Source organism: Miniopterus natalensis, chromosome 2 (genome assembly GCF_054644295.1).
Source record: "Miniopterus natalensis isolate mMinNat1 chromosome 2, mMinNat1.hap1, whole genome shotgun sequence".
In the NCBI taxonomy this organism is placed as follows: domain Eukaryota; kingdom Metazoa; phylum Chordata; class Mammalia; order Chiroptera; family Miniopteridae; genus Miniopterus; species Miniopterus natalensis.
The window spans coordinates 76,330,255-76,343,258 of NC_142082.1; the positions used below are offsets into that span (position 1 = coordinate 76,330,255).

At 33.6% G+C, this 13,004-nt stretch overlaps 1 long non-coding RNA gene across 2 annotated transcripts in view; it reads right to left on the reverse strand.

Annotated features, from left to right (window-relative positions):
- Positions 1-566: 566 nt before the first annotated feature.
- LOC107531417 (uncharacterized) overlaps positions 567-13,004 on the reverse strand; it is a 44,220-nt gene continuing 31,782 nt past the window's right edge. For both annotated transcript variants that reach the window (XR_015714044.1, XR_001602618.2), the window contains one exon: positions 567-1,513. This is a non-coding gene — a long non-coding RNA (uncharacterized LOC107531417). The remainder of the gene's footprint in view (positions 1,514-13,004) is intronic.

Genomic DNA, 13,004 nt, shown 5'->3' on the forward strand with positions numbered 1-13,004 from the left:
TTTCATTCCTTCAGTCTAATACTGGGAAAGATCTTTGTTTTATTAATGGAAGCAGAGGTTAAGGTTCAAGAATATTAACACATTTTAGTCACTGACCCTCATAACTAATTTTCTTACAGACATAAGCTTGAGATATGACACTCAAAGGAAAAAAGGGAGAGTTTTAATTCAGTTTTGGAAATGTTTATTTAAGATTGCATACCTAGTCAAATAATTTATTTACATAAAAATTTTTATTTACATGTGTTTATATATTTCTTTTTAAAAGAAAGGGATCTATTGTCCATAATAAAGAGCTTCAGTTAGCCTGTCCACCCCTATCAGCTTTATGTGGATACTGACAAATTTACCTCTCCAGAATGACTTTTACATAGAATTCTAGTTCTATATGTTCAGCAACCCTTTTAAAAAAAATTTATCTTTATTGTTGAAAGTATTACAGATTTCCCCTTTTTTTCCCCATTGACCCCCCTCCACTCCAAATCCACCCCACCCCCAGTCCTTCCACATACCCTTGTTTGTGTCCATGGGTTATGCATTTATGCATATAAGTTCATTGATTAATCTCTCCCCATCCACTCCCCCGCCCCGTCTTCCCTCTGAGTCAGCAACTTTTAATCAAAGCATTTCAAATAAGATGCCTGCATATCAGCTTAAATTCAGTATTACAAAAATGGGACTCAACATCTTCTCAAACCAGCTTCTCTTAACTGTCCACTTTCAGTGATACCATGATTGTCTAGTACAGAATATGTATTTTTTGACACCACCCTTTTATCCAACTCATTGTGATGTTCTACAGTTTTTCCTTTTGAAATATCTTTAATTTATTCTTTCATCTCCCTTCTCATTGGCACTATTCTGTTCAGAATTTCTTCACTCCTAGATTACTATAATAGTCACATGCCAGTTTCCTTGCCACTAGACTTTATTTCTTAGAATCCTATATATAGTACAGCCACACTTAATTTACAAAAATTCCATTACTTTGTCAACTTCCACTATGTTATTTCAAAAGGCTGGGCTATTCTGCCTCCCTATTTCTTGCCATATCAAGACTAAAGTCCTCTAATTGGTTTTCCAGGCAGAGGTCCAATAACTTAATTCTAATCTAGTTATCCAAATTCATGTAACCTTTTCCTCAGGTTTTAAGAAAAAGGTCCCAAGTTATTGCACTGTATTTTGGCTTAAATTCTCACCCACTAACTAGACCTCTACTTGAGGTCTAGTGTATCTTAATTTACAAGCATACAGGCCACAAATTACAAAATGAAGATTTTATTGAGTCAGCAGAGACAATTTTCTAATCCCCCTGTAATTCCCAAAAGTTACTTACAGTTTTGTGTTGCGGGGATCATCTCACATGGCATTTATTACCCTTCACTAGAGTGGTCTGTTGTCAGGAACTCTGCTTAGAACAGACAATGTCTGTTTGCAGCTTCTGGTCTCAATTCTTTCTTCATGTGCCTTACGTACCCCTGGTATAGTCAGTTCTATGGATGGTGTCTTATGCCTAGAAAACAGGTTATAAAGTAAATTAGTATCTAGGGAAACTGCTTTGCCATAGGAACCATTATTTAATTGCTGGTTAAATTCCTGACTTTTAACTAAATGTTAACCATAATTTATACCTAGATTGTGGAAAAATAGACATGTCCTTTAGATTTTACATAAAAGCTCTTAGGGTACATAAAAAATAAATCCTTATCACATTATGAAATGACTTAAATGTCTAGTAGAAAACAAATGCTGCATATTTGATCCACAATTTTGTCTTCTTAGATTTCTTAAAGCTTTTTTTGGGTGTGATTTAGTCTCTAATAAAATCATCCAAAGTTTATAAGAAAAGCTATTCCACTCAATAAGCTAGCTCCAGTAAGCAGAGGTCAGAAGCATACCGTTTTCTATAGAGAATCACTTAAAAAAACTGCAGTTGATACTTAATACATTTGTTTTTGTGATTATGGTAATGGTGTTTCTTGAAAAGTATTTTTTAATGTAAGGACTTTTCATTCTACTATTTTCAATCTCCTCAGACACACTAATAAAGGCCAACAGAAAACAAACTATACTTCGGAAAGCTTTAGGTGATCAGTTAGATCACTAACAACCCTCAGAAAGGGATATTAAAATTTTGCAGGCCTTCCAACAATTCATACCCCATCCATAGGTTTCTGACTTAAAATTTTTTTAAAAAAGGACACTGTAAGGTAGCTTAAACCTGAGGCATAAATGTAAATATTTAGCATAGAATGAGAACCTCAATAAGTGCTAAAAGGTGGAGAACTCCTAAATTACCAGGAAAGAGCCTAGACGTTACATTTATCTAGCTGGTATTTAGCCTTTCCAGAATATATTAATTTTATCATACAGGCATTACTGCTGATTTTCAGCAACCAACTGCCATTTATTAAGCACCTTCTATTTTAGGCTTGCAGAATACATAATAAAAAATGATAGCCCCTGCCCATAAGGCAGGATGTATTCATTGTTCTAAGTTAGGTGTAGAAGCACAAAAGAAAAATGCTATTTGAAGAAGAAAATGAACTAGGAAAATTTCATGCAGGGGATAGATAGCCTAAGATTTAGACAGTTGAAGATGAAGGAAAGGACAATCTGGGAGTAAATAACTTGAGCTAAGGCTTGGATGCAAATTAAGAGTGGTTTGGAAAAGGAGTATTTCTATTTGGCTTAACAATTCACAACCATTCCCATAATGGTAAAAGTCATTCTTACTAGGACAAAAAATATCCTGACAGCAGTATTTTTCTATGCAACCCTTTCAAGATTTCTCACTTGATTTGCTTAGTTAAAAGCCATATATTCTCTGTTTAGGATAAAATTGTCTAATTTAAGCCTATATTTCCTTCATATATACATACATGCATACATATACATATACATATATATATTCTCACCTGAGGATTTTTTTCCCCCTCATTGATTCTAGAGAGGAAGGTAGAGGGAAAGGGAGGAGGAGAGGGAGGGGGAGGGGAAGAAACATTGATGTGACAGAGAAACATCAATCGGTTGCTTCCTGTACACACCCCAACAGGGAATCGAATCCAAGACCCTTCAGGCTATAATCACCAACCAGGCTATAATCCATTCTTTAAGCCCAGCTCATCTTCCACCTCCTCTAAGTCTCCTCTGATGAGTCTAAGTCCACATTTCTTTGAGCTTCTACTGCACTTCAAGTCAGCAAGACAGACCTTACATTCTGCTATTCTTTAGCTGCCTGTTGTACATGAGTATAATGTTCCCATCTAGGCTTAAAGTTCTTTGCTGACAGACACGACTTTTTTTTTTTTTTAGACTATTAGTGAAATACTGGGCATAGAATAGGCCCTTAAAAATAAAAGATTATCTCACTTAAAAATGCAAACAGAAAAATCTTAAGGCATTTTAAAGTAGTATTTAATAACTTTTTTTTTTTTTAAAAAAAAAAAACACCTTTATTGATTTCAGAGAGGAAAGGAGAGGGAGAGACAGAAACATCAATGATGACAGAGTCATTGATCGGCTGTGAGCCCGCAACCCGGGCACGTGCCCTGACCGGGAATCGAACCCTAATCGCCTGGATCCTAGGTTGATACTCAACCGCTGAGCCATGCCCGGCCGGGCTAATAACTATTTTTGATGAAATAAAATTATATTCACTCTCATTTACAGAATTTGAAACCTCAAATTATCACTGCTTCAGATATTTACACTATTCAAAACCAGATTTGTAGGAATAAAACTGTTCCACTCTACCACATGTATGTATCATGACCATGATTGAAACCTAAACATTTTTTCTATAATGGCAAAGTTAAACATACACTTTCCAGGGGTATCCACATAAATCTGCAAGATTTTACTTTTCCCTTCGCTTTTATGAGTAATATGTCAGTGTACAGAATTACTTGCAGAACAAATATACGGGGTGGACAAAAATAGGTTTATAGTTGTGAATATGCTAAACAGTTTCTTTTTATATTATTATATTATTTTCCATACAAACAACTGTAAACCTGCTTTTGCCTCACCTTGTATTATTGAAGGCCAACAACTCTAGGATTATAAAAATTTGGGACAACTAAACTCAATCTCTTACTTAAAACTGAAGCCTGGAGAGACAGCAACTTGGGTCACACAACTAACCAATAGCAGAGCCAATTTTTAAGTATATGACCACACTAACTTCTCTGGGATAGGAACAGTGTAAGCTTCTGTTTGCATTGTGATTCCTCTGAAAAAGTAACCAAGCTACTTAAACGCTCCTTTAGCATAATATTCATAAATGAATTTTACTTTACTGCATTATAATATTTTGTTTTGCTTCATTTCATGGTCTTCTAAGCCAGTGGGAAAGTTTCAGCTTTCCTTACATGCTTGTTATCTTAATTAGTATTAGTATAGAGGCAAGTACTTCTGAACAAAGTGACTTACGGGATGAATGAATAGCTGCACATACACTGAATGAGACTGACACGGTGGAAGTTTCATTGTCTGAGATTTTAAAAATGAGGACAAAATGATGGAAAATAATTTAGATTCTCATGTTTAGACTCATCAAATTAATCGAATGGATATTTTCACTTTTATATCATTTGTTTTTCCACATTAATCTTAATTCTTGTATGAATTCTTAAATGAACCCTAATTTTAAGTTATTTCTTTAGACATGCCTTTATGAGAACAATTTCTTTTCCATATGAGCAAATAACAAAACCAAAAGCATAGTCTAAAAAGATTTAATCTAATTCATTTTACTGTTTCTATGAGGACTCTCTTTTCAACTATGATAAATTACATATAAAAATATTGAATATTAAAAGTAAGTACTTTGAAAACATAAACGCTCTATATAAGATTTGCTAAAAATTGAATTCTAAGAATTCTGACTTACCTTTTACCCACCATGTTAAGTAAATCAGTTATTAATTCATTTAATATTAATTGAAATGCTTATTAGATATCTGTGTCAGATGTTTTAATTTTAATGTTTTCCTTTTATTTGTAAGGAAATTGTTACTTGAAATAATATATCAGATACCACAAATTGTATAATTATATTGTGCAAATGAGTAAATTAAAACTATGAAAATTTAAAGAGCATATTAATATAAAAAGATTATCATAGGAAATGAAACAAGATGAAATGTAAATTTATTAAAAAAAAAAAAAAAAGGTATTTCCAACCCCTTCAGACCTCTCCCAGGCTAATATTTATGCAGGACTGGGTTGAAGATGAGATTTTAAGACAATTTCATTATTCTCATGCTTGCTTTCACAGGTCTCTGGATTCACTGAAATGAGCAATTACCTACCTAAAGCTAACTAAGCGTTGGCACAGTGCTATGTGTTTTATTTTAGAATCTTGATGTCATAATTCTATTCTAATGCAACAATATCTTAGGCTTTTTTCTTGTCTATAAATGAAATATTTATACTTCATTATACTTCAATACCGTCGCAATGAGTATTATCTGGCAGTAAATAGTTAATTTTACAAAACTTCTTAAAAATTAAAAATTTTAGAGTAGCAGACCTACCAGATATATTATTAAGAAATACATTCATTAACTATAAAATACCCAAATATTTTACTGACAGGCAAGGCCATCCCTAATTTGGGAGGAATTAACTATGAAGAGCAACAGAGGCCACCATGTAAAATAGATCCAAGAGGCTGCATACAACAAACAGGGTATTAAGGCTAGAGATTCAGTTCATTTGAGAATAGTTTTGGGTCCTCCAAACAAAAGTAGAGCCCAGAAGCCAGATGATTTCCTAATGTAGGGCAAAGCATATCAACACCATGGACGAAGCAGAAAAAATATCCTTCAATAATTTTAACACTTTAAAAAGTACTTAATACTTTTAAAAATCCTGAATTATGAGATGGTTGCAAAGCAAACTATTCCTGATCTCCATAGTGCTTTTTCCTAACTTCTCAGAAAGAACATCTGGGAATCCATTTCAGCCTGCTATAGGCAATTTTTCTTGACTTACATCAGATATTTTGTTAAAATTTCCTGGTAAGAAATAAAATAAAATGTGCTGTAAAATTCTTTATTTCTTAACTAGTAAATTATCTCAATGAGAAATAAAGGGCCCTTACATACACTTTTTCCACATAAATCTTATATTATCTGGCAAGTACTATTTCATGTTTCTCATTCCTTTTGATCCTTCAATGTAGTTGTGATATAGGTGATCTATAGAAATAGATTTGACTTAATTGAGCCTGGGAGAATTCCACTGAATGATCTAACTTCTGGCTACCTGATCAGTGAGTTGTTTTGAGTAGCCATATCCAAATTGGTATCAATGTATTCTATAACAAGGAAATAAACATATTACTGAGTGCTATGTGAGGTCATCAACTACATTAGTCACCAAATGAGCTGAGTTAAGGCAGCCTCTGGGCTTAAGCCTATTAGTTTTACAGCCTAATAGTAGAAAAAATAAGGAAGAAAACAATCACAATACGACATGTCATAAGCAGTAAAACAACTACTATAAGAGTGGTAATACAGAAAAGGGAGTTAATTTTCTGTCTATACCTGAAAGGGGAGGTTGCCCTTCTGAGTTAATACCTGAGAATATTTCTGAAGGCTATACTGCCTGGAATTGTTCGGAGACAGAATGAAATTAATGATCTTTAAGCCTTGGCAGAAGTATAATTCTTTAAATTGACAAGATTTTTTTAAAAGTGTATGATAGCTTAGAGATATCTCCAAAATAAGTTTACAATTTCGATGTATTATGTAGTTGGCCTGCAGTCTTTTAGTTACAAAAAGTCCATTTTCTCTTAGATTTTGATGAGCTTCCAGAGAGAGAGTGTGCTTAAGTAACATGACAATATTTGATGCTGTAAATGCCTTAAAAATACAACCAAGCACGACCTATAGATTGTGTACTTACTATGGACAGTTGGGCAAGCGCAGTTTTCTCAGGGAATGATTATTACATTAAGAGCTGACTGAATTCACATATATCTGCATGTATATCCATGGGCCACACATACATGCAGGAGGACATGGACACAAACACCCATGTCCAGTGTTACTGAAACACACTTCTAATAGCATGCCTCCTTGCAGGACACAGTAGTACCATCCTGGAATATCTGAGAAAATAATTTGTGTTTGGCATAGTACTATCAAATACAAACCTATCTTTGAGATATTCTTTGGAAGGTATCACTATCACTTTGAGCATTTTGTGACTTAATGTGTTAATTTTATCTCCCCTATCTCTTGTTGGCAATAGGACAGAGGACGTAGATATAATTACTAAGAGCATGAACTCTGCAATCAAACCACCTGAATTTGAATCCTTACTCCATTTACTAGTTATATGACATTAGGCATGCTATTTCCCTGTGACTCAGTTTCCTTACCTATAACATGGGGATAATTATGTACCTCCCTCATAAGGTGGTTATGAGAATTAAATGGGTTATTAAATAAAATTTCAGGCAAAGGATTACACAACCAGTGTTAGGTATCATTTCTATCACCAACAGCAGGACCTAAAGCTTGAGTGGTTTCTATATGTACTTTAAAAAAATCAACAACCCTATGGGGTAGTAATTAAGATAACAAATCTCAGAAGGAAGGTGGGGTGGGAGGGTGGGTAAGAAGAGATTAACCAAAGAGTTTATATACATATTATGCATAACCCATGGACAAAGCCAATAATGTGAAGGCCTGGGGAAGAGGGTGCAGGGGCGGGGTAGAAGGGGTCAAGGGGGAAAAAGGGGGGACATCTGTAATACTTTCAACAATAAATTTAAAATAAAATGTTTTGATTTGATTGATTTGAATAATTTTCACTAAAATAACCACTCAAACAACAAAAACTTACTGGTCTATTTCCCAGAGGGGCAAATAAACATTAACATGTGCCAGGGTTGATGTTCTTTATTATATTTACAATTCTCTCATATCAAGAATCTTGTATAATTTGGAAGAGAACCATAGTCTGAAAAGTACTTGAACTATAAAAACCAAGAAGCCTGAATTAAAAGATGTTCTCGTAAACATTATCTTTTCAGTCAAGTTATAACATTGTTTAATAAAGTCTCAACAATGATCTGTCCTCAAGACTGGTAGATATATAGAATGATTATTTCCTGCAAATTTGATGCGAGACCCACTGCCAGTTTGAGAGTGGGATTGATGTTCCTGGAAACACCCCATTTAATAATTGGCTGAGCACATAGTATGTGTGTTAAGATGAGAAAAGCTCCAATAGAAACTGAATTCCCCTATATTTAACTAGAGGAAGAGAATTCAGAGAGATTTAATTCTAAGCCCAAACTATGACCCTTTAGTCTTAACATCCAAACATCCTAAAATATAAACATCAGAGAATGCCTCATTAACACTATAACCCTTCTCAAATCAAAACTGATTAAAATTTTTCTGTAGAATTGATTCCTTCCTATTTATCCAAATTCTTCAAATTTATTCTTTGAAGTCTTAAGAGAAAAATGAAAACTTGATCAGTTCTGTACTGTACTTGTCCAAGAGCCTTCAAAAGGTAACCCTCCTGGGCGCTGGCTGGGTAGCAGAATTGGTTAGAGCACTGTCCCACTACACCAAGGTTGTGGGTATGATTCCTAGTCATGGCACATACAAGAGTCAACTAATCTATGCATTCAACCAATAAACGCATAAGTAAGTGTGGAACAACAAATCAATGTTTCTCTCTCTCTAAAAGTAACCCTCCTTGAAAACAAATGCCAACTTATAAAAACCTCTAGTATTTAAAAAAATCATATTCCATCTCTAGTACTTAATGAAAATGTTAACATTTTCATTTTCATAGTTCCCAGACAAGTGACATACGCTTCTGGAAACCTTGATCTTGAACTTAGAGTACCTTTTGTAGAAACTGTCAGTTCTGTTAAAACAATGGTTATTTATAGTAAAAACTGTCCTAAAGGAAAACAAAATATCCAGAAGTTTCCCTATAATTTCCTTTAGTAAAAAATCGTCCTTTGGTAGCACACATTTTAAAGGCAAGGATTTGTTCAGTTAATGTATTTATTTTCATTTCAAATGTTTTTAAATCTTACTTTCCACCCTTATTTCATCACTTTCAAGGTTCTTGGTAAAGCAGTCTAATGCATACATCCAGTTGGTATAAAACCCTTAAGTTTGATTTCCCATTGTCATCCAGTGCAATACAGAATAAACAAGTCTCAAAATTATGTCTCTTCTTTTTCAATCACTCCATAATACATTTTACCACCTCATATTTTTTCAATTCTCTGAATCCCCTCTAGTTAGTTCACATTCATACTCTACATCTAGGCCTGACAGGAGCCATACACACCAAGACTTCCAATGAACAATGGTTTGGGGGAACATATATTTATTAGCATATAGCAGTAAGTTAACTGGAATAAATTTCCATGCTAGTTTTTAAATCTGTTGAACCTTTACCTAAACTACAAATTATCTAATTTAGCTATCCAAAAACCAAGACCATCTGGTATTGTTGAAAATAAGAAAGATTATAGTGAAAGAGGTATTTTCTTTCTTTATAAGAATTCATTTTCTTAATGAATAGAGGAAGTATTATAAAATCACAAAATTTCCCTGACAATTATAACTATGTAGAACTTTGTAGAAAAAATAAGTCACCGATTTTCAAAGCTCCAAATTCCTTGAGTTTTAGACAAAGACACATTTAAGAATCACCTATTCAAAAATGGTACAATAACTATTAAAGACCTATTTGGTCTGTAATACCTACTTGGGTAGCCTTCCTATTTTTTTTCAAAGGATGCAATACCCATTAAAATGCTGACAAAGTAGCATAACAAGGTCTGACTTGAAATCTGTACCATAGGCCTCTTTTGATGACAAACACCATTCCCCTTAGTCAGATTTCTAGACTCCCAAATAATATTGTTTCTTTATTCTATTAGCCAAGTTTTCAGATTCTAAACCTGCCTTTCCAATTAAACTACTAGTTTCTTTTCCTTTTTTTTTAAATTTTTTATAAAACATGTCTCTATTGATTTCAGAGAGAGGAAAGGAGGGGGAGAGAGAGAGAGAAACATCAATGATGAGAGTCATTGATTGGCTGCCTAGCCCGCAACCTGGGCATGTGCCCTGACCGGGAATCGAACCCTGATCTCCTGGATCCTAGGTCGATGCTCAACCGCTGAACAACACCTGGCCAGGCTAAACTACTAGTCCTTAAGGGTTTTACTTAATTTATAAAATAGGTTGAAACATACCATTTTTGCTACATTATAAATTGATCATACACTCTGAATTCATATTTGTGTCATGTGTACATTTTTTTAACCATAGCCGTAATTATTTATAGAGGTTTTTTGAGTAACAAACGTAAATTCCATCCCTTCCAAACAGCTCAACTTTTTGATAAATTTTGTGATTGGGGTACAAAAGAAACAAACTCATAATATACTGATCTTCGATTTCTCCTTGAGCAGTACACATATTTCAGTAGTAACTTTCCTTACTCTCTCCTGTTTAAAAACACTTCAGTGATTTCCCTTGCATCAGAATGCCTCTCACACTACGGAAAGGCACCTGTAGGGATATGCACATGTGGCAGAGGAAACCACAGGGTAAACGCAATGCATCTTTTAATATGCTCAAGTTTACTAAATATTTTGAGAAATTTTAGGTATTTAAATATTATGAAACAAATTCTACAATTCATGGTATTTTTCTGGTAATATTTTAGGTAAATGCAAAGAAAAAACTTGAGCCATAGCATATCCTGTATCTCTTTTCTAGAAGGAAATGCTCCTAGTTCCTGGCACAGTTATGAATTGGGTTAAGAAAAAAAATTGCTAATCCAACTATGTAACTAGGAGGGAATAATATAAGCCAAATAATAGTAGTTGCCAGTGGGTGGCAAAACTGTGATTTTTAAATAGAATGTTTTGCTTTTTCTGAAGTTTCTATGCCCATGTATTACTTTTATGCTAGGAAAAATTGAAACAAACTTCTTTTAAACAGAAAAATCCTTAATTTTTAGATCTGAAAGTCAGGTTCACTGTGCTACTAAATATATTATAAATCAGATTTTTCTTTAGTTTACTGATATAGTTTCAAAATTAAAATAGATTTATATACTACTCCTTTTCTTATACTTACCTTTTGAGATCTGGGGGCTGAAAGAATGGAGAAATGACAGCAAAACCTCTCAACAAATTCAAGAATTCCTTTTTAACACTCCTTTGAGAACACAGGGAATATTGCTCCCCTGAAGCTTATTTTAAAAAGATCTAATTTTGAAATGATTTAATTTTTGAAATTATCTGTTCAGTTCTTCCCATGATAGTATCCTTCATTATCACCTCTACAGTTCCTGAGCTCAGTAGAATTTCCATTTACAGATTTCCAAAGGGGGTGATTACATGGTGGTAAGGCTGCTTCAAATAACTGTTTACTTTTCAAGAATTTCTCACTCTTTTAAAAAAAGAGAAAAAACAAACTTTCCCCCATTCACAATCATACATGCTTATTTACAGTACACTACCTACCACGCTAATAAGATTGATATAGTACCCATAGTAAACCAGTAATAAGTTTAGCAAATCTATTCTTCTAATTAGCCTGCTCGTACTACTTGGTAACCTTTTTCACTTAATCACGAACAACTTTCTAGTTCATTGATATAATTACATTAATTAAAATAGCTGAACAGTATTCCATTCAACACGTTATTTAATAAGCTTTTTATTGTTAGAGACTTAAAAAACTCTTAATATTTTAGTATTATAAACACTATAATAAACACATGGGCTTCTTAAAAGAATTTATTAATTGATTTTACATTAGAAAATTGATATAATTATTCTTTTAATGTGCTAAAATCCTAAAAATATATTATGGCTGGTCCACACTCTGTGATTTATATACAGTTTTTCATATAACAGAAAAAAAGGAACTACATCACTTGTCAGCATAAGATTAATATTTGAACTTTGGGACGTGGTATTTAGGCTGGTGTTTTGAAGTTCTGGATGTCTTAGTCCACCTGCTTTTTCTTCATTTTGCTTCTTAATTTTAAAATTTTTGTTTTATTGCTAATATGAACAGGTTAAAATATATGAATAAATGAGGTGCAATTAATGATAAAAGTGTTATGTTCCTCAGGTGTGTTAAGTTACAGAACAAGGTTAAGAACTAGGGATATATAAATTGCTCATACATGGGAAGGAGGGATAATGCCAGACTTAAAGTCAGCAAATACCAGAGGTTTGGCCTGATTTTTCAAAATGCACAGAAATTAGTTGGGGAGGAACTGGAGTGGTGAAATGGCATAAATAAAGGCACAGAGATAGAAATATGAATGTATCAGGACTGGTCCACCTGAAGAAATATGGAAAAACTTTAGAAAAGGTTGGGGCAAGATGATGAGGTACAAGCTAAAAAGTTCGAATTTTATCCAATAAAAAACAGGGTTTAAGGAAGGTTAAATTAATGGAATATACTATAGCAGATGATGAAACAATTACAAAGAATTCCTCAGCTAAAATGATGCAGAATAGGAATAAGCAAGAAATAATGAAGTACTTAACTATGGCAGCAATTCCAAGAATGGAGGTGTCAAAGATGATGAACAAGTTCAATGTGTTCTTTGGAACCAATAGCTTTGACTAAACTCTTCAAGTAGAAAATAGTTTCAGAGCCATCAAAGCACAATTTACAAAAACCTGATCATCACACATATACCTATTCACCAACCAATCAAACACTTTTTATATTCTAAATGGTTTCAAATGGAGGTTATTATGTCTATTTACAAAGGGCAAATAGGCTTAGACACAACCAACTGCATGAAAAATTAAATCTGTAGATTAAGCTAAAGGATTAAACAGTCATAAGATGTGGCCCCTATAGTCTTCGATCCTATGAGCTATGATTCTCCCTCTTGTATAATTTGGTAACAGCTAACCAGACCTCCTTGCTGTTCCTTTTACACACCAGAAATGCTTGTCTCAAGGTCTTTGT